This window comes from Uloborus diversus, chromosome 5, assembly GCF_026930045.1.
Source record: "Uloborus diversus isolate 005 chromosome 5, Udiv.v.3.1, whole genome shotgun sequence".
Lineage (NCBI taxonomy): Eukaryota > Metazoa > Arthropoda > Arachnida > Araneae > Uloboridae > Uloborus > Uloborus diversus.
In genome coordinates this window covers 144,925,804-144,953,798 of record NC_072735.1, presented here as the reverse complement: position 1 = coordinate 144,953,798, position 27,995 = coordinate 144,925,804, and the positions used below count along the sequence as shown (strand labels likewise).

At 32.4% G+C, this 27,995-nt stretch overlaps 1 long non-coding RNA gene across 1 annotated transcript; it reads left to right on the top strand.

The window, feature by feature from the left end:
• The first annotated feature begins 1,144 nt into the window (after window positions 1–1,144).
• On the top strand, window positions 1,145–7,357 carry LOC129222697 (uncharacterized). The gene is made up of 3 exons (XR_008580600.1): window positions 1,145–1,255; window positions 1,713–1,769; window positions 6,715–7,357. It is a non-coding gene; the product is annotated as an uncharacterized LOC129222697 (long non-coding RNA).
• Window positions 7,358–27,995: the final 20,638 nt, after the last annotated feature.

The following is a 27,995-nucleotide window of genomic DNA, read 5'->3' as shown; positions in this document are numbered from 1 at the left end:
TTCTTGCTGCAAGCCTTTCAGTTTTCTTGATTTTTCTCAATATGTTTTTTTTCTTTCATTGAATTGTGTTTATATTTTTTGTTAATTTGGCTTTTTCGTTAAATGTCCTTAGGTAATCATTGAAGTACAGTTACAAGCATTTGTTAACTTCAACTTCGTTGAAAGCATGACAGATTTGGGGAGTTTGTTATGTCGCTTTACTAAAGCGGTTGCTGAGGCACCTCAAAGGTATTTATAATCTGATGTCTGCTGTTGTTAAGTTAAATTTAATAAAACATTTTTTAATCAATAATTTTTAAATATATCAATGCAATCCATTTTTTCCCATTCTAGTTTGAAACTATGAAATTTAGATGTAATTGACGAACAGAGTTCATATGCATCCTTACAATTGCTTACTAGTCCTTGCATTTATATTTAGTCTTATAAGTACTTACAAGTCCTTATTTTAATGCCCCATTTAAAAAAGTTCTTGTAAGTTCTTACGCTTACTCTGCCATTTTTCAAAAAATCAGATTTTCATTTTTCTAATAGAGCACTTGCAACACACATCACACACATCATCACTCCATCTGTAGAGGGCAATCTGCCGTATTTTAACAAATTTTCTTTCCTTAGGGACCTTTCATGCAGAAGGGCAAGCTTGCACTCGGTAGGGGAAAATCAAGTGGTAGCAAATGTTCTATTTCCACTTCTCAGCAGCTTTTTTTTTTTTTTTTTATCAGCACCTCGTTTTGGGAACTCCTACAGAATTTGGGGAGAGGGAAATGCAACACCAGCTCACATTTGTAGTATATCTTTTATGTTCTTCTACATTGCACACTATACTTTAACAAATTGAATTTGAAAAAAAAAAGAAGTATTGTTTTTTAAAATGTATGCGTCAATTTGTTATTAATTCTAATTTATAGGTCCTTTTTTCTGGTTTTTTAATTCTTGCAAGTCCTTGTTTTTGTTTTAAAGAAGTGTATATGAACCCTGAGAAGGTATCATATGTAGTTACATCATATTTATTTTTGTTTTACAAAATGAAAAAAAAAGGCCTTTTTTTTGCAGAAGAGAAAAACAGAAACAAAAAGCTATGGCTTTTTCTTGGTTTGCTGATGCTGACAGTAGTTGTCCCGTGAAAACTTCTAAAGATGGTTCTGGTTTAATAGAATTGTGGAGGCAGCAGATCAAGCAATTCCAAAACGTTGGTGCTGAAATAGCTGAAGCTATAGCATCAAAGTATCCTTCTCCACAACTGTTATTACAGGTGAACCGTTATTATTTTTTAAAGTCAGACGTAAATAGATGCTATTGCTGACTACATTAATTTCATAACATTATCAAAAAAAAAAAAAAGTTTTTTTTATTAATTTCTTGATTTGAGAGAAAAACAAGCTTTTTGTTTTAGAAAGAATGCATGAAATGGCATAAGCTTTAGTGTTTACATTAGAAAAAAAATCACTTATATAAAAATTTAACTGCATTAGGTTTCATACTCTCAAATGCACTTTAGTTATTGGTCAAAAAGGCTGTACTATTTTCATTTTATAAAAAAAAGTTAGTTTATTTATTTTTATATCAACATTTTATCTGTCAGCTTTCTTAAATTCCTAGCTATTACAGTTTGCATAGTGCATTACAGTAATCTAAAATTTTTCTAATCGTTTTTGTAAAGTCATGTGTTTTTTTGCTTGCAATTAATTTTTGAAACATTAATTTTACAGGCTTATAAACATTGTAGCACCATAAAAGAAAAAGAAACTTTGCTGCAAGATATTGTAGTAAGTATGACTTTAAAAGTGTCTGCAGCATGCATTTATCTATGCAAAAGTATTTAATCACTATTTTCAATTCTCTATTTGATTTTTACATTTATTCAGTATAGCATTTGTTAAGCATGCACAGTTCGCTATTTATACCATTTAGTAATTTACGCCAAGATTGCCGTCTTAGGAGGTTGCTTAAATAAATTTTACAATGGTATTTTTAATCTAAATCTATCAATATAAATATTCATTTGAATAAAAATATTTCTTTAACTTATGCTGCCCATCTATCTATGTAATGTACAATCTGTGTGTAGCTATTTCGTTTTTATACAGTGGCTCCCAAAAGTGTTCGTACACCTTGAAATTTTGTAATAAAACCAAAATAACGCAAAACTGAATTCGAATGAGAAGTCCAATTTTTTTTCACACCATTCCTATGCCATTCTGAATAAAACCCAGTAGTTTTTTTCAGAATATTGCCAGATTTTATTTTTGAAATTTGTCAAAAAACGAAGAGACAGAGAAAAAATATGCCACAAAAGTCATCGTACACTGAAATAGCGTTGAATAAATTCATAATTAAAATTATCATATGTGGTTTTTTTAATTATTTTTGCATTGTAATGATACTATAAAGTCATTTGCCTTTAATTTTGTGTGTATTTATTCCCTAATATTCTGCTTATTGTTTTAAAATGGCAGATATGCTTAGAAAACAACAAACACGATTCGAAATTTGATTTTTTTCCCTCACAGTAGCCGTAAATTGGTTTGAAATGTCTCTAAATTGGTTAATTTATACCATTCTATAGTGAAGGGATGATAAAATGCTTTAACGACAAGAATCGGATCGAAAACAAGGTAAGAAAAGGTCAACTGGCAAAGTTAACAAAGCGTGATCGCAGGTTTACAGTGAAAAAAAATATGAAAAACACACATTTCAGAACTGAAAAAGTTTCTGCAGAATTGAATGAAACATTTTACGTTTAATTTTTACCTAAAATTGTTCGCCAAGTTCTCGGATTAGCTGAATTAAATGGGACCTCTTCCCGCAGAAATTTTCTTGTTCGTGCAAAAAACAGTAAGCTTACGCTTTCCGTCGTAAAATCAATGATAAATAAGCTCAAAACGTTTTGAAACAACGTCTTACTTATAGACAAAAATAAATTCAACATTTTGGGTTATTATTGTATAATTGTAAATGGAAGAAAAAAAAGGAGGAATTTAATTTTAAGAACTTAGTTGGATCGGTAAATCAGGACGGTGAAGGTGTTCTTGTGTGAGGGTGCATCTCAGCATCAGGACTTGGAAATTTGAAATTTTTTGATGAAATAATGAATTATGCTGTTCATTTAAATAGTTTAAAAAGCAATTTTAAACTATTACCCTAAAATTTGGTAATCGGAAACAACTTTGTTTTTTATCAAGGTAAGGATAAGCACACGTTCGCGTTTGGTGCCTCAAAATTTGTCCTTAAGCTTGGAAATATCTCCTCAATCGCCAGATTTAAACTTAATGGAACATATTTGGAGTATCTGGTGGCTAGATTACGAAAATACACCATTGAAACGAAAAGCAAACTAAAAACAGTAAGACTTGTAGTGCGGCTGAACACTTATTCAGAAATTGCACAAAAAAAGAAAGAAAAAACAATGAAATCTATTCCCAGACGTTTAAAATCTGTTGTTGTTACTGCATGATATTTTACTAAATAATAACTTTGTAAAAAGTTAGATTATTTACTAATTTTTTGACATTTTTTCAAAGTGTACGAAGACTTTTGCGAGATAAAATTTCCGGCACTTTTTGGTTTTTGATTTTTAAAAAATTAAGTTTTAATGTTTTACTAAAAATTTTCATGTAGTTTTGTTAAAAATAGATCATAGATCTTATAATAAGATACCTATTTCGAAACTTTAATTCTAACCAATGGATAAGGACCTATTTCATTGAAAATCGTAGGTGTACGAACACTTTTGGGAGCCACTGTATATCTATACTTAAATACGTGCACCTATAATTTTCCATTCACCCATCTCGCTATTTTAACCTATCCGCCAATCCTATTCCTGAAGTAAAACAAAAACCGTGCATTTTATTTAATTGAAATAGCACAACAAAAAAAAAAAAAGAAGAAAGTATTCCTGTTCCCGTAGTTTTCAAGAATAATTTCAGCTCTGACAAAAGACGTAACCTGACCCGCATTGGTACATCACAAAAAAAAAAAAAAAACATACAAATCTAAACACACAGCTTGGTATAGTATAAGGAAAACTTATTCTTTTTACTTATCAGAACTGGAATTATGAAAAAGAAAGAACTTCAAACCTAAAATTTTTAGGAGAAAGGGCTATGTAAAAGCAAAAAAAAAAAAAAAAAAAAAATTTTTTTTTCTTTTTTTAATGTAAAAAAAACTCTTATATTTTATACGGAATGGAGTATGATAATATATACACTTTTGACTTTTGGAATGCACTTTTTAAAAGTAATGGGAAATATTTATTAATATTGCTACAACTTCTAAACCTCATAATACATTTTTCTGATTTAAGTGTCTTTTGGTATTTATTTCCGACTAGGAGCCCGTTCCCAACTTGTTCAAGTTGAAAATTTTTCTGTCTTAAATAAATATTATGCAGATTTTTTGCTTTAAAATATCATTGTATGCAACATTTTTTGTTTCATTTTTATGAGGTTTTGAAAGAAATTGATTCTCTTCATTTTCTAATCAAGAGAGACTAACATTTGCTTCCTCGTGAACAATATAATCTTCCCATATGTAACGTTGCACGTTTGACCTTCAGTTTTGATCTTGGTGATGGCATAAGAAATTTTCATTTGAAATTGCAGTTACCTATACTAGAAATAGAAATGTGCAAAACCCATTTTTTTTTCGAGAAATATTCCTCACTGACCTGCTGCTGATCCAGTAAGAATAATGTGGTAAATCATATTAGTCCATTTTGATTTTACTTGGGGGCCAGTTCTACTCATAGATAAGGCAAATTAAAATTCGCCATGAAATTATTGGACTACCACCTTTAATTTTAATAGAATGAACACGGGCTCTTAAAAGTGTCCGTAAGATACAGAGATTGTGCAGAGTTGCTGAAAGGAGACGACTTTAAACAGGCTTAAAGTATATCTGCAAGCGTTTATCAAGGGAACCACATTAATAGTTTTGTAAGAGTCGCCATCAAATGCAAAAATGACACCTCTCTCAATGTTGCCTCAATATTTTAGTTCTTTTAGAATCCACGGCTTTTATATTCAAACAGTGGCTCTTCAAACATCCGTAATACATTATGGGGCAGACCTTTTGAAGACGCTTTCCAAATGGCCCAATTTTTCTTATGAAACGTACAGAGTCTTTCTGAAGAGAGACATTCAAAGTAGTTTAAATCTGGAGTGGTCAGTTTTTCGACCACTAAGTAAATTTGCTGCAATTAAGTTAAAAAAAAAAAAAACGCATGCATCCTCAGTCTGCCTGTTGATTTTGGTTTAATTTAACTTTTTTCAGTTCCACCGGGTATGCTGATAACCATTAATTTGCGTTCTGATATCATAGGCGAGTCGCGGACTAGTTACTAATTTAATTGCTTGATTGGAAACATACTCATTCCGTAGTTGCAATCATGTATCAGTCTTGTCTGGAAAATATACACATAAACAAAAACCACTCTCTCTCATAATAATATAAGTATAGATTTTACTGTTCAAGTTTGTGCCTTTCATACAATGAAGAAATTTTTTGATTAGGGCAGTGGTTCCGGAGGATTACTAGAAACATATAAACATACAAAATAAACACTCTCTCTTTAAAATGTTAGTATAGATCAAAAAACCGCAATGGGTAGCCCAAAATACATGCAAAATTACAAATTTTAAAAACATGGATTAATATTGTCTATCTGCGCTACTTGAATTCAGAAATTAATTTGCTCAAAGCGAATCCCAGTTATGATTCATTTGAATTAACATTCTGTGACTCTAAATGGTTTGCAGTGTCCAAGGTTTGCAGTGTCCAAGGCCAGTAGAATGATATATACCTTATACTCTGCAGCCTCAAGTACATGTTTTGGAGGTTCTTATGCCGCCATTGTGATTTTTTTTTCACTTGCTTCTATTCTTTAGCATTCGGTTCATTGGGAACCTTCAACTATTTTGTCATTGCAAGTACATCACAATCAGCGCTTGTGTTTATGATATAAGAATATATCAGTACTAAACATAAAACTGGAAGCGAAGACAAACTATTGGTTTAAAAAATTAGTATAAGTACATGTATGCATAATTTATAGCCTATGTCACTCAGTAAGAATGCACCTTTCATATAGTGAAAGAATTTTTCAAATAGCTGCAATGGTTCCAGAGATTACCTCTGGACATATAAACATACAAAAATCCACCCTCTCTCTTTATAATATTAGTATAGATAGGGGTTGCATAAGCTGTTTTGCTTTTGCTCATTTAAGTGTAAAATGTTTACTCATAATATTGTGTGTATGTGGCAATACATAGTTTTACTAAAATACTCATATATAGGAAAATTTAATTATCAGCAATTAACCCAAAATAGAGGAATACTTTAGTGGAATGTAAATTTTAGCGAAAGGTTCATAATTTAGTGTTTGAGTTTTCAATGAAAATTTCAGTAATGTTTTGGAGTTAGAAAGCTTGTGTGCTGCCTTCAAAAACATAAACAAATTGTGACACATAAACTTGTGAAATAAATTGTACACAAAAATATATTTTGAAGTATGAAAGAATCTGATTTTCATTGTATAAAGTTGTGAGCATTGGAATGTAAGCCGTAAAATCCCTGAAATGCTTACAAAATTCCCTTATAATTTTTTCTTATTTAATTTTATGAATTTTACTTTTCTCCTTTTCTTTCTTTTTTTTTTTTGTTAAAAAATAATTGCATTGACATGATGACTTATAATTTATTTTACAGGTGAGGAGAAATTATGGACCGTTAGGCACACAGCGGCGCATTGGTCCTGAACTCTCATACAAGATTTATCTCTTCTTTTCATCAAGAGATGGTGATCAAGTCCTTCAGCGATAAGATATTGTGTAGCTGTACATACTTTTTGTGATACTTAAAATATATTTTTGTAATTGGAGTTGCCACAGAGCAAAAATAATTTTTTCTTCTATTAAAAAAGCTTCTGAATATGCTATATTTTCTATTCAAATGATTTTAAATTCAATAATAAATATCAAGGTTTAAACTTCTAACTATATCCTTTTGTAATGTACTGGATAAAAGTAGTGCATTCAAATTTTTTAACTATTGTTTTTGGATTTTTAAATGTACATAAGAAGGTGAAATAAGAGAGCGAACAATATAACAACTAGCTGTTAAGAACTTTGTAGTAATATAGGTTTTTATGTGAACCATACAGAAGCAAATTTTTAAAAAACTGCTGTTTGTGTTTTGATGTGTATATTGTTTCTATTAAATATTGTTTAATTAAATGTTAAAATGTTTTTTAAGCAGAATTTTTTTTAAACTTTGCTTTTGCTTTCTTATTTTAAAAAAGCATAGTACTTTTCGAACAATAGTTTTCTGAACTTAATATCTGTGTTGTTGGTTTTTTAGCACATGTTTCTTTTAATTTGTATAATGTCATATTTTTATATTAAGATTTATTTCCGAATCAGTCATATACTTCATTATTAGAGAAAAATCAAAACTCCATTAACAATCTACAGGTTATCTAAATTTGTGTAAAAATTTATTCTTGTAAAAAAATTTTATGCGTGTTTTGAACATTTTATTACATGTTATTTTAAATTCTCTAGTGTAGTCATACTGTCTGTTAAAAAAGACTCTCGATAGTTGTTAGTTTTGTAATTAGTATTAAAAAATAGAGAGTATATGTATTTTCGTACTGGCTGTATTTTATTTATAATTGATCCTATTTTTGTAATAATTTCTTTGTTTATTGTATATTGAAAATAAAGATTTATATTAGATATTTAAATGTCAATGTGTTAAATTCTACTTTTTTTTTGGGAAATAAAACAACTGTATTTGAAAATTTAAAAATTAAAGTTATTCTTGTTTAATTTTTATTTTCTGGTATTTCAGAATTAGCATTGAAATTAATTGCTAGTACTCCACAAATTCACTACTACTTTTCTCATCCACTAAATAACTTAACAATGAAATGACAGCTTCAAGTTCTATTGTCATCATTTTCTGTTCTTTTGATCCAAGTTTAAGTATTTTATTTGAAATGTATAGAGCTAGATATATAAAATTTCCAGAAATTTTAAGGCACTAGATAAAAACACTGGTTTTCCCAAAAAAAAAAAAAAACTCTCCGAAAAAAATATTTAAAAGTTTTCTTAAAAGTGGAAAAGTTTTTCATGGGGGGAAAAAATCTGAAAAAAGTAAAATAGTGACTTTTTTTTTTTTGCAAATAAAAGAGGATTGCTTATAGTCATATTTTCTTAAAAAAAATAAAATATTAAACATTTAAAAATATATGCAATCCATATATTTTTCTTAACAAAAATATATTTAAAACCATTTTAAAATATAATAAGGATGGATAGGTAAGAAAAAGGATAAGGAAGAAAAAAAAAAGGCTTTATCCTTCATAACTGCCAGTACCTATGCCTGTCAAGCATTTCCCTGTGTGAGAAGCCTTCTCAACACAAAAACTAGCCAAGCTAGTCAAAAGTTTTCAGTCTTTGTCTACACAAGAAGGTTTAAATAAGTTTAAAATTTTATTTTCAGGATCTTCAAGCACTAACAATTCCTTGCATATAGATTCTTATTTGGAATGCAGTAAATCGCTATGATAAACATAATGTTTAATTTGAAGTATATTTCAGAAGTTTAAAACAAAGTTCTATTATTGATTTCTTAATGTTTTATTTTAAAAGGTATTCAAAAGAAATGGTTATAAATTAACTAAATTTTTCCTCTTGTAACCTTTGTAAAGTATAAAACAAATTTTTTGACACAATTTGTTACACTCTGTAACAAATTGCAATACAAATTTGTTTATAAATAAACATGGGGCATAATATATTGTCTTAAGATTTGATAAAAGGATACATTTTGAGTTGACATGTAGTAGACCTATAAACAGAATTCGCCAAGCCCGAATAAACCCGGCTGAGTTTTTTTCCGGCGAGGCCGCTTGAACACACACTATCTCGGTAAAGCGAGTTTTTCTCAAAATCTATTGCATAATAAAAACATCTACTTCAGAAAGCAACTAAGCATCAGAATTATCATTACTAAGTCCTGAAATCGCAATCTTTCTTTCTGAACAATTAAGTATTAGAAAGTAAAACTGCACAATTATTTTCCCCATTACTAAGAAATACTTCTATCTTCTATTACGGCTGGGTGATGTAGAAATTTCTATACATCGTATAATGCATCGCCAACCTTACATCGCGATGTTGCAATACATCACAATGTGTAAGGGCTTTTTTTTTTGGTAAGCTTTGCTTAAACTTGCTTGTTGAAGTGTTTAAAATGCATACAGGATATGAAATACATATTATGCCAGATACTTGCAAACAAATTCTCGCACCTGCAGGCAAGAAATCAAGAAAAAAACCCTGTTAAATGTGTAAGGTAGCAATACATGCTGCGGACATGTGTTTTGGGTTTACAATGAGCCAATTTTTTAGTGCAAAAAAAAAAAAAAGTTATGGAAGCAAATTTATGGATTCCATTCACAAACTCACATCTTCCATTTAAAAAAGGGCTTCTTGTAAAGTCTGAATCACGTGTTCCGTTAAGGAAAAAAAAACATGCATTTTATCTATGTTTTGGGAGAAGTGAAGATATTTGTTCACTTTCACCAGCGTTTGTTTAAAAAGTTTTCTATAACTAACTCTTCACCAGATTTTCTTTGGATTGACTCTTGGCAAATTTAACATCGGTGTAAAAAAACTAGAGATTAAAACGGCAACGATTGTGGACAGGTGTCTGTACATCGGTGCTTTTAATTGTGTAGACGGTGCAGTATCGATTCATCGGTTCAGAGAAAATTCTTAAACTGGCTTAATGATGTGGGATGAACGTCAATTTTTGCGTTGTATCACCCAACTCTAACTTCGATTTCTCTTTTGGACATTGAAATTTTTTAGAATGCAATTAGAGGAGGTAGTGCGTGCTCTCCCTGGAAAATTTCCCGAGATTGAAAGCTAGAAATGAGTTTTTAAACTGTTTGGTGACGTTAAGGGATATGAGTGGGTTCGGTTTCTCTCCAGATTTTTTTCAAGCAGTTACAGTGACTTTTTTTGCTTCAAAAATGCAATGCTGAACAGGCATTGACAAGGCTGACATTGATTGGGTGATTTGGGAGTTCTTCCTTTTCAAAACACGTTGGTTTTCTCCAGTTACTTCTTAGCACAAAAGTATTTATTTATTTTAAAAGCTGTCTTTAATGACGATAGACAAGGATGAGGAATCCCTACCGGAAAGTTTTCGACAGTGGACTTCCAGAAACATATATTTTAGGATATGTTTGGCCAAGTTGAGAACAAGAGGCAGAAAAGCGGTTCTCTTCTTGAAATTTTTAGAAACATGTTAGCTAAAAATGACTTTTTAAGGTAATCCTTCGTGCTACTTAGGGAGTAGGGAGAGCAAGTGAATCGAAGCTCTCCCCTGAAAATTTCTCAAAACGAAAAGAGGAAAAGTTTAGTTTCGAGCTTTCTTTAGTTTTTTAAATGAGATCAGAAGATCCATTTATTACTGTACTTGGACTCTCGATACACTTGAATTTGGCGTCCGGAGCAAGGGCCCTGACTTGCTTCCCCTAGATTAGGTAGTGGTTAAGACTCGAGTTATTTTGGGATGTTTTTGCCGAAAGACTTCCTTATCAATGATAATTCAAATTTCTGGTTATTTACTGATCCGTCTTTGGTACAGTGTGGTTAAGTTGTTTCATTACCTACACAGCCAGAACTGTCGAGAGGTTTATTGTTAAACACTCTGAGTAAGAAACTTGGGAGCAAAGTTTTTAGAAAAAGCCAAACTCACGTAGTTTCAGAGTCACATCAGACGAAAAGGAAGCAGAAGGTTTATTTTAGAAGTTTCAATTCCCATGGTGTAAGAATATAGTCAGTTTCTATTGACAACATCCCTGAGTGCCATCCATTATGTTCCGTATTATCAAAAATTTTCTTTGACGGTTTGGGTGGCTGTTTCAAAAAAAAAAAAAAAAGAAAAAGAAAACTCCCGTTAGTTTTCACTGAAATTCAAATCCCCAATATTATAAGCTTGAGGTATTCGGAAACGTTTCACTCGTAAATGTCTAAAGTATGGATGAGAAGGAATGTTTCTGCTTTCAGCAAGATGTTAAACCTTCTCTTACCGCTCGTCTGGTTCAGGAGATAAGTAGCAAAAGTTTATCCGACATTTGACAAAAGGAACGAATGGCCATCCTTCAACTCCCCCGATGTCCACCCACTTGACTACTTTGTGTGGTTATATCAAACATATGAAATCATAAATATGAGAAAATTAAAAAAAAATATATTTCATTAAATGCCAATTGAAGCATTTAATGAAATATTTTTTAGCTGGTTTAGAGAGTAAAAATTGGAATTTATCCAAAGCATTTACTGTCAAGATATTCAATGACTGCTACTTTAATTTGATGTAAAAAGTTTTTGTGATTTATTTTCCATTACTGAAATAAATTTTCTTTTGAGTCTAAACTTACATTAAATGATAATGATGGCAAAAAAAAAAAAAAAAAATACTTTACAAATCAGTCAAGATGCTATTATGAAAAATTGAAAAATATACTGGAGTTTATTCTTCTCTAAATGAGGAATCAATTAGAAAACTGCTTAAAATAAGCATATTAAACTTGCGAAATATCCTAAGCTTTAGTTATACTGTGTTTGGCAGAAATATCCAGTTAAAATTAGTGTTCATATGACTCAGAGAAAACCAGGAAAGCTCGGGGAATTAGAAATCTCCCTCAAATCACTACGAGTTTTCAGGGAGGAACACAATTTTTATTATAAAACCTAGAAAAAAACTTTAATAACCTGAAAAACTATTTTTCCCTATTTAATCAATATCAAAATGCTTCGATATTAATCTTATTACACTGTAAAAACGATTCAGAAACGTTCCTAGAAAATAATGGGCAGCTAATGTGCCTAATTTCTACCAGTAACATATCCAGCAAACAACAGGAACGTTTTCCGCTAAAAGTGAGTAACCTTCTTGAAATTATCCTTGAATATCCACATTATATATAATATTCACTGATCATATATCAATTCACTGATCGGGTAACGCTTCTGACGTCACCAATAATGAAACCCGCACCATAGCATGATAATTTGATAATACTTTTTGATAATGTTTGACATGCAGGGAAATGCTTTTTTTTGACAAAACTGAACCGGATCCGGTAACTTAAACTGTTTTACTGGTAAGACTCATTTTAGGAGAATGAAAAAACGAAAAAGTGGTCAACAATTAACGCTTTCTACTGAAGTTTAGGGCTAATCCACTGGAATTAGGGTAAAAATATCAACTATCAAAATATCACCAAACAGGCTTCGTTCAAATGTAGAGGCAATTTTCACCCGTCATACCTTGACGGGCGATTTCCTAGTTTCTAAATAAATGCAGAAATATCCCCGGTTAAAGCGAGTGACGATTCTAGAACCTTCGGAGAAAACTTAGGTAGGTTTTAAATAATAGCTTGGCGCCTTCTTGATTTACCAAAAAAGCTCAAAAGCATTATTGCAACCATAGTCAACACTAAGACAGAAATGCAAGTAAGCACCAAGCATCTCGCTTGCGTTTCTTGCAAAGCTGCGGAACCCAGAGACTTGTTTCCTCTCTTTGGGAGCTTTGTCGGATTGGGCGGGCTGTAATCGATCTGAAGCCGAAACATTTAATTAATACGTTTATTTAATCTTTAAACTGGTAGCTACAAGTATTTTTCACAGCAGTGAAAGGTCTGCATTCGTGCAACTTGTTGTAATCCAGGAAACTTTTGAACAAAGATACTTACATTTCACAGGAAATTGATAACAACATGTGAAATCCAAATCGTTACACGTAAATAATCAGTGACGTATCGGGATTTTTTTTAGTGTATCGCGTGTTGGAAGAACACCGCTTTTCTAATTAATACGATGGCTTCTGAATCTCGGCACATCATTATTATGTCAACGTATTTTACGCTTCTAAATTTGGAAAACTGGTGCAGCATATATTCTTCAAATTTTATTTCAACTTCATAACACCAATAGGAATACTTTCACTTTAGAAAGAACCAGTGCAATCAAAATTCTTGATTTCTTGTAGAACCTCTATGTTTCTTCCGTAGTGCCTAACAACGTCTCGTGGAACCCAGGGCCTGATTACTGAATAGGCCAACTAGGCCTTGGTCTAGGGCCCCCACTTTTTAGGGGTCCCCAAATTGCTAAAATTGCTTCAGCCAATAATTTAATAAGGCTAAAATTGTAAGATTTGATTACAGGAGGGCCTCGAAAAACTATTAAGCCTAAGGCTTTCCAATATTTTAATCGGGCCTAGGAGAAACCCTAGGGTTTCGGACAAACTGGTTGAGAAACTCCACTCCAATCAATTTGTCTTAAAACAAACAACTTCAAGCTCAATCAAGTCTCTCTCAATTTTACATCAGGCATTTCGTGAAACCCTAGGGTTCCGCTGGTTCCGTCACACTGATTGAGAAGCACTTTTCTAAATTATTTGTTTTAAATCAAGAAACAAGTAATTTCGTTCCAAAAAGCATTTTTTACAGGCTCTCCCAATTCTATATTTCAAGATCAACTAATTTTTATATGTAAGTGTCAAAAATGTTGTCTCATAAAGTTAGAAAAATATTGATACAATTTTGTGTGACTTGGTATTTCTCTAACAATGAAATACCGATACCATATTTAAAATAAGTCAAACTTTGAAAAAAAGTTTGATTAAACTGTATTTTTTATTCACTTCAAAAACTTTTAAAAGATGTTTCCGAATAAAACATTCCATTATAAATAGAAATTTGATGTTGAACGACGCATGTTTTTTTTTTTTATTTATTTATTTATTTATTTTTTTTTTATATCTACTATTTATTTATTTTTACAGTGCTACGTTCGAAGCGAAAAAGACAATTTCTAAGGTTCTGTAAATAATGAATCCCTTGAATAACATTTCTCTCCGATTTTCTCCTAGCGAAGATGTTACACCTCGAATTCATGTTGAACGATGGAAAGCTATTTTTAGCAAGCAAGATGAGCTCTGTTGGGATTTTTTCTTCATTTCTCCTTGTCTTTTTTGTCGTAGATTTGGTTGAAAAAATTTATTTAGAATCAAAACTTCTTTTATGTGTAGCTTATAAAAACTACAACTTTCAAATGAACCGTTTAGTAAATTTTATAAGAGGGACAAACAATATTTTACGGTCTGATCACTCAATTAAAAATTATAAAAAAAAAAGAAACTTTTTCGTTTAAAAACATTCGGTGCACGATTTTATTTTTGTTTTTATGAATTTTGTCCCTATTCAAATTTGATTTTAAATCACTAGTGTCCTTTTTTTTTTGTTGTACATGTTTTACAATTTGAAACTCCAATAAACTATAGGGAGCGTTGCAGCCACTGTCTAATGGCGGTTGAAAAAGGCAAAACAATCAGATGCCGTAACTTATAACTTGCTTTGTAGTTTAGAGAATATCTGTAACTTTTAATCTTGTTTGTACGAAGCTTTCTTTTCTATTCTTCTGAAATTACATCACACCACAAACTGTCTGAAGTCTGTAATTTACCTCAAAGAAAACACGTGGAACGGAATGTTCTACCTTTTTCGGTAGTGTTGTTAATCACCGCAAGGGAGTGTATTCGAGTTCTGGAGTTGTAAGTACACTTAGGCACTTAGGAACATAATAATTCTGAAAATAATTTCAATGTAGGATAAAATTATATTAATAATTTTAAGTAAAGAAATTTTTAATAGCAGTCATTTATTAATATTTTTTTGTTGAAATGCTTTGCAATTTATCGTAAAAAGTGTAAAATCTACCTTAAAAATTGGCAGCAGTAGTATCTTCAAGGGGACTCGAAATCCCTTTGTCCCTCTCATGGGCACCCATATATAAAATTTTAAGGGATGGGGGGGGGGCTCAGATATTTTGACCACGGTTTAGTTGGATATTTTCCCTATGAAAACCGATTTCAGTACAGATTGGAGGCCTTAAAATTTGGCATTTTTAATAACCTATTCATTAACGGCTGGAGAAGAAATGCTTTTTTTTTCATTTTTGTAAAGAAAAACGTAGTAAAAGCAAGAAAGTTCTAATTTCTAAAGGGGGGGGGGGTTGAGCCGCCTCCACTTGCCGCCCTATATGGGCGCCCTTGTAACCCTCTTACGGGCACCCATACGAACTAATTTTCTTCGAGAAATATTATAATCTATGTAAGCAGTTGAAATAGGTGAATGAAACGTGTTTTCTGACGCATAAATCATTTGTGTTTCGACCGCCCATTTTTGACACGTACAAAACTTGATGTTTGCGACTTAAGACATGAAAAAATCTATGAAAAAAAAGTCGTGATTGTGATCCAGAAACTATAATATGGGGAGTTAAAATCGAAACGCATTGAGGTACCCCCTGATATAAAAAGTGAAAGAAACCTCCAAAGAAAAAGGCGCTTTTACCAAACATAGACTCGACCTGGGGAAGATAAGCAGTAGCACCTAAAGCTTGACCACGGAGAGATGGCGGATGACCTTGAAGCACAAACATCATTTGTAATGTTTGTTATGATTTTGAAATTAATAGGATCAGCGAGAACGCGTCTCTTACTACTCGGTGCTTTCTGGCTGATTCCACCTATTGCAAATGTACAAATGATGTTTCCGCTTCAAGGTTATCCGCCATCTCTCCGTGGACAAACTTTAAATTTGTTTTCCTTTTTTTTTTCTTTTTGCATTTTTGTCATCTATTTTACTTCAACTGAACAGACATGCTTATCCAGTTCCTATTGAAAAAAAAAGTTTTTTTTATATTTTTTTTTATAGTTATATGAAGTTATTTCAATATTTTCTTGACGTTTGTGGGGATTCTAACGCCCATTTCTTCAAATAGCTCTTCAATATTACCATTTCCCAGCCAACTGCAGAGCATTTAAAAAATGTTACGGACGATTTTTTCCTACTAAATTACCACCATAGTTACCTTTATCGGACAAGAATTTTTCCTACTTAATTATCACTAGTTTTGCTTAAACCTAAATGCAAGTTGCTGGAGAAGAAACGGATTAGTGTATATGAACCGAAATACATGCTTAGACTATACTCCCCCAGTTACATTATTTGCATAATGTCCTAATAAAAAAATAATGTATTGTCTCTCTCTTGTAAAAAAAAAAAAGAAAAAAAAGTACGAAAAGAACCCATTTTATTTTTTTCAAATCCTGTTTAAATCTCTCTCAACTTTTCAGCCTATTCAATTCCCGCAGCATCCCATGGGAAATGGCATTATTGTTTTTGAAATCAAATCGTCCTCCGAAATGACAGATGTTCAAACAAACTTAAAATAAAATAAAACTTCACAATAGCTTGAATCGATTTTAAACTGGAAGAATGTTGCCTCACTAAGTCAATAACATCTGCAGTGACAAAACTCTGTTACGTTTTAAAATAAAGAAATTGTTCAGCATATTTTACTGAAATTCTGTTTTACCGAACGCTCTTCACACAAAAGTATTTCAACTTCATTAAACTTCTGCCTTTGCTTTTTTTTCTTTTACTTTGGTGAGTTATCAAACAAACGAAAGTAAAAGTAAACCAACCGAAATGATTCACGGAGAAAACAGAGAGAAAAACTTTTACTGAAAGAGAATTTCGAAAGATAATCATGCCCCAGAGAAAAGTATTCCTTTTGAATTATTTATCATGAGCTTTCCCGAATGTCTGAAGTTGACAAAAGGCCCCGTGCACTCTTTTTTTCTCCTGGAAGTATTATTCTTTACTTTTACTTGGAAGTATGAATATATTTCGTTTGAAAAAATGCAACATGAAATCAATTTCGATTCAAACTTTATGCGTGACTGGGCAGCTTAGACCATGGTGGAGGAACTACTTTTCGTATTTTACTGTGAGTTTCGGGTTTCATGCATTTGTTTTAAGTTTTCTGTGAAATTTAGGGAAACGGTATAGTTGTCTGTGTCTATGCACGCGACTGTATAAGTATTACATTCACAAGTGTACTTATACAATAGCAATACAAAAAAAGCCTCAATACAAAAAAATTTTGCAAAAGCATAACTTCGATAAGATCTATGTGTTGCGTATTGCGATACATTAAAAATTTGGGTTTTAAAAGTTTTTTTTTACAACAGTTAATTTAATTTCAAGAGCATTAAAATTGATGAAGAAAATGTTACCACATGAGTCATCAATATATATTTCTTTTCATCTTCAGTTTTCATTAATTTAGTAATTAATATCAAGCTCTCACAAAATGCTGTTTATCGATTTCTTTAAAAGTATTTTATTACAATTGAATCACTGAGAAGCAAAGGGATGCAAGTGGACTATTTTAAATTTTGAGAAAAACGCGTTTAAAGATCAGATCCTAGGTAGGCTTTCATTGATTTTTTTTTTCTAAATCATGCTATACAGCAGCACCTACCAGGACTACCAGTACCATCTCTTGCCCCAAGACAGAGGAGAGGTTCACCTACCATTTGTATTGGTTATCTCCAAATTTTTAATTTTACCACTTGCATCCTTTTGCTTCTCACTACCTCAATTGTTATTCCATGAAACAGCTGTTATTCAAGATTGGTATTCTTTTCACATGCTTAATTCTTGCGAAATCTACTTGCACAAATGCGACATTTAACACATTATTCCCTTAATTTTAAACTTTGGCTTCTGTTTGTTATATAAAGTCAAATACCGTCACAACGAATACCAATGCAACGAAAGATTCATTTCAACGAAATCGATTTTCAGTTCCTATTTAATTTCTATTACATGCTTGAATTCGATTACAACGAACAAAATTTGCGGTCCCCTGAAGTTCATTGTAACGGGATTTCACATTCACATTCAATTATAAGAAACCATTACGTATGATACTATGAAGGATCAACTTTCTAAAAAGTTTTCTTGCAATTAAAAAATAATGATTTGTACGCGTTTCGCTTTATAGAACGACACTTGATGGTTCCTTAAATTCGAATACATAACAATTCGAAGGCAAAGTTTAGACTTCTGGGGATAAAGAGGAAATTTAAGTACAAAAATGTCACACCTTTGCAAATGGACTAAGCATACTCTATTTTAATTATTAAATTGTTAAAGATCGTCTTTTTACAGGGTGTCCTGAAATAGACTGACTGTTTTCAAAAATTTATAACAGGAGAACGGTTAATGATAAAAAACAAATTCTTGCAGAAAATTCATGTGGTGGGCGCTAAATTTTTCCCCTCAGAGTTCCAAATTTCAGTTCAAAAAGGTTTCAATCGATGGCGCTTCACATAGAAAGCCTGTAAGTCAAAAAGGAAAAATTGAAATTCACCGATTTTTCTTCCGATTGCGACACATGATTACAGCCGACGATTATTAGAAAATATTGTTTTGTTCTTTTGTTCATTATTTTCGAAAAACTATAATGTAATTTTCTATCCTTTTTTTATTTATAGGCTTACTATCTGCAGCGTCATCTATTGGAAAAATTTTCAACTAAAACTTGGAACTCAAGGGGAAAAAATTTACGGCCCACCACATGAACTTTTTGCAAGAATTATTTTTTTATGGTTTACTGTTTTCCTGTTATAAATTTTTGAAAACAGTCGGTCTTTTTCAGAACACCCTGTACCTTAAAGAACTGTTTTTTATGTTTCTTTTTACAATTGATTTCCCAAAAGAATTACATAATAACCAGAATTAAAGAGACGGCGAATTTGAGGAAACGGAGTAAATGTCATTAGACTCTATGTATCTTTCTTCCTATAATATATCGCAGGCATATGTTTTCGCAACAGTTCTAAGGGATAAAAGAAGCTGTTATAAATAGGGAGGATGAATTTCACTATCAATAACTAAGAAAATACTTCGTCTTTTCTTAGAGATTCATTTTTTATTGCTTTTTCTCCACTTTATTTTCTTTCCCAAGACTGATTTGATGCTAGCATTAATTTATTTCTGTCTGTTCACTAATAAAAGCGCGAGTGGAGCAAGAACAAACTGCCTTTGTGTCCATTAATAATTTTTTGTAATGTCACATTTACTGTAGACAAGCAACGCATTTTCGTAGTAAAAAAGCGTTTTACAGCAGTTGTGCTCAACCTTTTTCTGCATCTCATATTAAAATCATTTTCGCGGGCCAGAACACATAAAATTTCAAAATAGTTCATTCTTTTCTTAATTACATGGGAAATAATTGAAAAGGACAAAATTACAACCCAATAACTGTAGTTATCAAATTTAATACCAATGATTGTTGTTATCATTACCTGACGCCGGCCTTCTTGTCGAATGGTCAGAGAAGTCTGACTGCGATGAGGAGATCCTGGGTTCGAATCCCGACTGGGACATTTATGTACTTTCTCTTTCCTGTCCCTTTGTTTGTATGAATGTGTTGTTATGCTGTGAATGATTGCCTACCCTATAAACGGGTCCTTATGGCATGTATAAAGTTGGACTTCAAACCAAATTACGGTACAGTTAGAAAAAAGAAGCAGCGCATCCCGAATTGCCAGTCTAGCTGGCACAAAACAAAACAAAAAAAAAAAAAAAAAAAAAAAAGGTCGACAGAGCAACACATATTCTACTTTCCAATTTTTGGTTTTTCGATATTTTTGAAACTATTTTCTTTATTTTTGCATTTTTTTGGTTTTTAACGATATTTTAAAGAAACATTAGCCTTTTTTTAACGCTTTTTTCTTCTTCCTTTCATTTTTATGAGAGAGTAGGTTAAGTTGATAATTTTTACTAGGTGTCTAATAATCTTTAACACAATACATTTATCCAAGATATTCATTAAAATGTGCTTACTAAGTTGCTAAACTAATGTAATAAATTGAACAGGTAAAAATATGCACAAATACTCTTTATTTTGTTTCTTCATTCTGTTTATCCCATTTAGGCTTATTTTGTTTATTTCACTATTGGTCTTTGCTACTTAATTAGTTAAAAATATAGTGACGTAGTGGACAGCGTTTGAAGGGCGGCATTTAAAATTTTTTCGAGAATTGAATGATTGAACACATATTTATTAGTCATTTGTAATCTATTCAGTTCCAATACAAAAAAGTCGCATGACTTTTTTCTTCGCCTTTTTTTTGCTTTCTTGCGCTCTGAAATTCAGAATCATGTGTATGCAAATTGTGCTTAACGGCGTTGAATTTATTGGTGTGTCTAACTACAGAGTTTTATGTTCAATGTAAACACAGATATATATAATAATAAAAAAAAAAAACATTCTTCAGATAAATGCAAAACTTTCCTCCTAAAAACATTGGAAGAACTATTTATAATATTAGTTTCAATGCTCCCAGTGTTCAAGCGATTTTCAGCACTGTGTTTAAAATGATTGAAACGGCATAATTTCGTAATTTTCACGTATGTGATTTTCATCCATTTATTGAAGAAGACTGAAATAATTTTGATTTTCTTTGTAGGAAAATATTTGATGAAAAATACTTAAAATAAGATTATTGTATGCTTTTTCTTCTCCGTTCAATGTCAAAAATCAGACAATGGCTTCAAATTGTTATTAAAGTTCGTTTTGCTTTTTTATTTTATAGTTTGTATTTGACACGAAACGTTAAGAAAATGAATTTCGGCGACAAGTTATTGACATAAATGTCGCCAAATAAAAGTACATTTCTTCCACCTAACCGATTTCGAATATTAGTATTAATGCTGTCTTCTTCCCAATGGCGCCACGGTTGAATGAAATCGACAGAATGTCTGCATTTGTTCTACATTTTCTATTTGTTTTGAATTGGCGCCTTTAAAGCAGTCTTTGCTCCTGAGTTTCCGTAAACATAGAGATGGACATAGTACCGCCACGTTGGTTGTGAAAGTTTGACATTTAGCAGAAAATAGAATTTCTTCCTATCATTAAATCATAGAGATCTTGCTAAGAGTACTCATAGATTTCTATGCATTAAATACACCACTTCCGAAATGCGCAGTTCCTGAAGTTGGTATGCAAACGAAAACGAAAATGCAACATGAAGTAATATGCTGTTTTTGTCATTGAGAAGGAATACTAATGGAGGGAGCCATAGCAAATGTCTCAGTGAAATAAGCTTGGGAACCAATGTTTCCCAGGTCAGGTGACTTGTTTGGCTGGGAAGTTGTCGCGTTTTGGCACGCAATCGCTCTTTTGGCATTAAATATTTTTCAGACGACGCGACGGCGCTTATTATGAAGTCGGGGCTACAAATCAGAGCAACTCTGGCTCCAACTCCTTTACCGCATAATAATAAATAAATAAATAAATAACGGATACAAATACAGGCCTATCATTCAAATTTCCTCTCCCCACTTCTTTCCGGATTTTAAAATAGCATTTTTCGTGTATTTTATTGTTTATTCCTTGAAATGACGGGCATGTACAAATAGTTTAAAGTGTTCTGTTATTGACTGAAAATTTATCTTACTAATATTATATATGCGAAAGTTTGTCTGTATGGATGTATGGATGTATGGATGTGTTTGTTACTCTTTCACGCAAAAACTACTGAACGGATTTTGATGAAACTTTACAATAATATAGCTTATGCATCAGAATAACACATAGGGTAGTTTTCGTCCCGTTATGGGGGGCAAAACCCCCCTTAGGGGAGCAATAAAATACAATTTTCGTATAAATTCTCTAATATAGGGATGAAAAAATACTTGCACATATTTACATTATATGTCCATCGAAAGCTCTGATTTTTCTGCTGAAGATGGCACTTATTCGAAATTTCTAAGTAGAATAAAAAACGAGTTATGAGCTTTTTAGTTCCATGTTCGAAGGCTTTCCTAAACTCAATACAGTATTTAGTGTATCATCTCAACTCCCTGTCGATAGCGACTATTGTTGTATTGTTGACTATCTTTGCTTTTCGTGACTGTTCAAGGCTTTTCTCAAGTCAAATCTTGAAGTAAGATTTTTGCACAAGATTGGCAAATAATACATGATTTGGCTGATCATTTTCCATTTAAACGGAACTTTAATGTAATTAATGGTTTTTATTATTATTTATGCTGATTGAACACTTACTCATTATCCAATCAACCAGCAGATCGCCAAAATTTTTGCAGAAATATTTCCGTAGCTGATGCATTTGGCAGTTTTTTTCAATGTCGCTGTTTTTGAAGCCGAAGACTACGTCATAATGTTTCTCAGTTTTCACCATGTAAACAAAATATCGCCAATCAAAGAATCTTTAAAAAACTTTTTTTACTGTGTTAAATAATCCAGCAACTAAATTAGGCAAATCCATAAACAGCACAAAAACTTCCATTAATTTTTCCTTTTTGCACAATTTCAAACAATCGCCAAATTTTACTACTTATTTTGGAAACATTTCGGATGAAACTCTTTAGCGCCATTTTATGGTGACCAAAAGTATCTCAGCACCTGGCGATAATATCTTTGTAACGAAAATTAATAGATCGTTTTACAAAGTAAGGAAAGAAGGAGGGAGCATCATCGAAGGTATCCCAAAACGATTCCCGCAAATTCGGTAAAATCGCACCAAGAGCCCACATTGATTGAAATTTCCCAAAATAACTAAAGCAAGTACAGTGAAACCTCCGAATAGCGGACAGTCAAGGGACTAGAAGTTTTGTCCGTTATTGGGAGGTGTCCGCTATTAGGAGGAACTACTTAATTTACCTTTTTCAAAATGGGCTGTTGTTCCCTTTGTAGAACACAATCGAAACAATTGCGAAAGGTTTACTACATTTTACGCCAAGTGTAATTAATCTGTTTTTTCTTAATAAAGGTATACTGACAGCACACACTTGTCTTAAAAAGCATTTAATTACTTAAAACAGTTTGACATCTCTTTTTAGCATTACCAACGCCGGCGATTCGGCGGAGCAACCCCCTCCCCCCACACACTTTTTATGGTTAATTTATTTATTTTATCTCGAGTATCACTATTGCATGATTGACAGTTGGCAATATGACCTTGAATATGGGCAAATCTTTTTCATATCTAAAAATTAAACAATCCAACGAAACCACGGTGCCATAAAGCCGACTACTACCGGCGCCGGTCTGCTCAATTGCATCTCCTGAGAGCCCCAGTTAGAAAAAGCGCCCAGTTTCCTCTTTTTTATCTTAACTTTTGAATAGTTACCCTTTTAATTCCGAGAAACAGTGATAAGGAAATGATGGGGGAGGGGGGGGGAATATCAGTTGTGGAGGATGAAAATCTTTGTAAGGCAAGCAGTTACTAAGATATTCTGTGAAAAGAAAAAAAAAACGGAAGTGCTACGATCGCAAGGGAAATTTTTTGTGAAATAACTGTCCGTTATTCGGAGTGTCCGTTATTCAGAGTGAATTACATGGAATGGCCTATATTGAGGGACTGGGACTTGCAAAAATGTCCGTTAATTAGAGGTGTCCGTTATTCGGGAGTGTCCGTTAAGGGAGGTTTCACTGTATAAGGGGATTACGAGCAACGTCAATAGCAATACAGAGAAGGTTTTAGACTCCATGTTAAAAAAAAAGTATCAACAGATTAATCTTTTTAAACATGAGAAGAATAATTTCATGTTTTGGAAATTTGTATATGCTTAAATATAGTGCTTTCGTTTCTAAATCAATACTATTTTGTTCTTTATACTTATTGCTATTTTACTTTTATGGGTAAGGAAGAAACTCTACTTTTAATCATGTCAAAAAGATGTGTTTTAAATTCTTTCACTTAAACCAGAAAAAAAAAGCAAGTAACGATTTTTTCTCATAATTATTACTGACCCAGGCAACGCCGGGTATTTTTGCTAGTGGATTCATATGTATTGTAATCAATGTTTTGAAATGATTTCATACGCAGGCATACTAGTATTTAAATTGAAGCATAAAAATAGCAAATCTTTATTCTTGCGCATCTGCTGTTCACAGGAGCTTGGCGAGAAGATACTCGCCAACAAAGCAAATGTACACAAAATGCTTAAGAGCCGTTAAAATAATTACTAGTTAAGTAAAAAGTGTTTTTATGGAACTAAAATGTTATTTGCACTCAAGATATACAATGTTTTATAACTTTTATAGGTAAAATAAGTACAAAAATTTAAAAATTATAGGCAATTGTGGAATATGTACTCGTTGAATGCATATGAATGTTATTTTTTCTTTATTTAGAAGTAAAAAACATTCGTACATGCTAGGGAAAAGTTACTGGACCTCCTGGTGTGGCTTTTTCCTCACAGTTTACAATGCTAGAATACTGCACTATTACTATAAATCTAATTTTTCCCTTCTACAGTTAAAGGTTGTTATCATGCATGGCTTCAGCTAATGAAAACTTCTTCAGCGGTTACGGTCAACTCGAAATTGCTCCCCAAGTCACATGGTACTGTTGCCGTATCAGGGCGGCAAATAGGGGGGTCGAGAGGGGGCGGTCGCACCCCCAAATTTTTTGGGAGGAATGATTAAAAAAAACGAGCAAATTCAATTTTCGTAAATCGCAAACCAATGTTCATGGAAAAGGAATCTTGCTGGTTCTCCGTAATGGTTGAAGAAACTCGACTTATTTTTAGATTTGAGCAAGTGTTTTCCATGTTTTTAAATAATTAGAAATTCATCAAGACTTTACCGGCCTTTTCAGAACAGAAAAAAAATGATAAAGAATTAAGGTGAATTTTAACTAAAGACGTAAACTCATATAGGCTAAATATTTCATTTCTGTGTGCTCTGTGTAAGGACGGTTATGAGAGGCTCGTGTAGTGGTGTGGCTGCATGATTTTCACTAAATGCCTTGGTATTTTACATCCATTGTTACGCTCATATTTTGAGTGTGTACATTTAATGAGTGTTCATCACTTTCTTCTGAAAACACATTTCAACTGCTCAATGAATAGTATACTTTCATAGCTACGTCTTAAAAATACATACTATTTTTGAAAAAAATATCTCTTTTCTGTGGCCTCTTTAATAATGCAATATCAAGGTGACACAAGAGGGTCTTTAAGACACAACACAAGATGGTCTTTTAAACCGTAAAAACTCTTCTCGATAACTTCAAAGCAGTGATTTTGGAAAACAACTCTTTGAATAATGAAGAAGCTAATATCCTTTAACATGTCTTCATATGAATTTTTATTCGTTTTGTTTGTATTGCGGAGAGTCTTTGAACAGTGCTTTACTATATCAAAACATCTTCAATCAGCTAACATGAACTTTTGGACTGTTCAAGCTACAGTTTAAGCTACAATGGTGTGGCTTCCTTCAGTCAAAAGTACTACTTTTAGTCATTGAAATAGATAGAATGAGCAAAAAAAAAAAAAAAAACCTTGGACCCAGAAAATACTTTCATTTTTCAAACAGTTTTTTTTAAATTAATTTTTTAAAGTGTCCGATTTTTCAAACAAGGCGTGGTCTTGATGACGTCACAAATGATGCACTTTGTGGCGCATCTTTCTATCACGTTTCCACGTTGTGATAATCAAGAAGCGAATTGAATATTGAGCTCTACGCTTGCTATCAACCCTATCGTTGCCAATACACGTGAGTAAAGATGCGAATTAAAAATATTTTGTTCTGTGAATGGCAACATTGAATGACATTCCATCATTTGTGATGTCACACGACAGAAGTGTAAACAACGAAAGCGCACCGATTTAAGTAATTTTTTAAAAATATTAAACTAAAATAAATTATTCCAACCAAGCGTGGATCTTTTCAAAAAAATTCTTACTCCAGAGAATTTTTAAAAAGTGCAAAGAATATTCAAATGAATTTAGAAGAGGTAACCAAAATGCACGTGATGATGTAAAGTCAAATCTTGATTTAACATATTGTATAAAATAATAGATTCAGCTTCTAATGAAATTAACACAAGATTTGATGATAAATATTTTTCTGCATTGTTGGCTCTTTATTTTCTGGATTGGATGTTGAAAGCAAAAAATGAATTGTTTCAATTATGAGTAAAATTTATCGCATGAGGCAAGAAAAATCGTTCAGAGACTAGCCTAGAATAGACTATTTAATAATGAAAAATGAAGATCATCACAATTTTTAAAGTTACTTGGGTGATTTTGAAGAGCAAGATGTGAAAGGTGTGTTTTCGTACGTAACTTTGTTACTTCAATTATTTTTCAACTTTCCAATCAGTTCAGTTCGTAGAGAAAAATCATTTTCGTGTTTTAGGAGGTTAGAGAATTATTTTCGAAGCACAATGGGGAAAAAAATTTAGCTGAAAAAAGAGCATGACGCTGGGCATTGCTGGATTAGTAACAAGATTTCATGTTCTTCTGTATTTTAAAAATCAAGCATAAAAACTTTATTAAAAGGTGAAAACTGTAGTACTAAAACACTTGGTATGATAACATATTCTAAAACGAACTACAAATTTTGTCATAAAAATTTAAATTGCTTTTGAACACTTATTTTTATTAATTCTAAACCCATATCATGACTACTTGCTGTTATCCAATATGTGTTTTGGTTCCATACTGTGGTAATTCATATTTAAGAAACTCGACCCCCCAAATGAAATGCTGAAATGCCGCCCCTGCCGTATCAGGATAGTAGGGTTGCACTCTCCATCTACTCCTTCTCAATGGTTTTGTCGCAAAATAGAAAATGCATTAAAAAAAAAAAAAATCGCAGAAAACTTCACGTGCAACAAATTTGAACAATATTTTACATGCATACTTTTCATTGGCTAGGACATTTTTTAGAAAGTCATTTTTGGTTTTAACCTTGTAAAAATCTTCAAAAATTAATCCGTTATTACTTTCACATGTCAATGTTACACATGACAAAGTAATTATCCCAAAACATATTTCACGGTTAATTATTTTTTGACTTGTTGTTCATCTAGAATCAAATTCATGTTTTACCGGGACACCAGAACTTTGTCTGAAAACCGGGACTATCCATGACCTTCGTGGGAGAGAAGGTCTGCTCGCTCAGATGGTGAGTCCCCCCCAGTAGAGGGAGCTGCTTCTTCACCAGTCCCTTTTCGAAGCGTAAGCGAACTCTCTTGTATTACGTAATTTTTAGCAAATTAGGAGAAACTCGACGAAACACGGACTGTTCCGGTCAAACCGGGACGTCTGGCAAGCGTATGCAAATGTAATGTGATAAAATACATAACAAAACTTGAAAATACTAAATGGACCGTCAGACAATTTTTTCTGATAACTTTGACAATAATGTTTCAATTTCATTAAAATTTTTATATACCGCCCAAAAAAGAAAGAAAGAAAGAAAAAAAAAGCACAGCAGTTTGAGTGAAGAAAATTTCATTCTTATTACTGTTTCACACTATGTCAATGTTAATTTGTTCTTAGTAGCTGCATTTTCCACAAAATATGTTGCTATTGAGTAGAGAGTTTAGATACCATTCATCCGAAATCGAGATAGTTTTAAAGAAATAGCACTTCTCAAGATAGCGTTTATTTCTCTGACAATATTATAAAACAGTGGTTCTCAACCATTTTCGGCCCTCGGGCAGAAAAGGATCCCAACCTTTTTCTGCCCGAGGGCCGAAAGAGGTTGGGAACCTCGTATGGTTATATCCATCGTAATGGTTATTGTACTGGTTATCTCTAAATTTTTAATTTTACACTTACATCCCTTTGCTTCTCACTGTCTCATATCTTACTTCAATTTCCTACGAAACACTGCTTTCTAGCAATGCAAAATATCTTCATGTCTATGTACATACATACGTACACTGTACATATACACGTTATGAGAAAATGAAACACGGGTATTGTCAAAACATAGATGCAGAACTAGATGCAGTCACTGGCCACCATTGAAGCGCGATTCTTGAAGTAAACGGGCCAAAGCGTATAGCTTACGAGGATGCAACGCTGTTTGCATCCTATTAGGCCACGACAAACGTTGTTTCCATGCAGGGCCGTATACAAGGGGGGGGGGAGGTCTTAGGGATCAACCCCCCTTCCGATAAGTTCGGTTTGACATTTAAATGTTCGTTTATATTTAAAAATTTCAAAAAATATTGTTACAAAACTTAAATGCCTTTCATATGTATATTAATTTTATGATAGA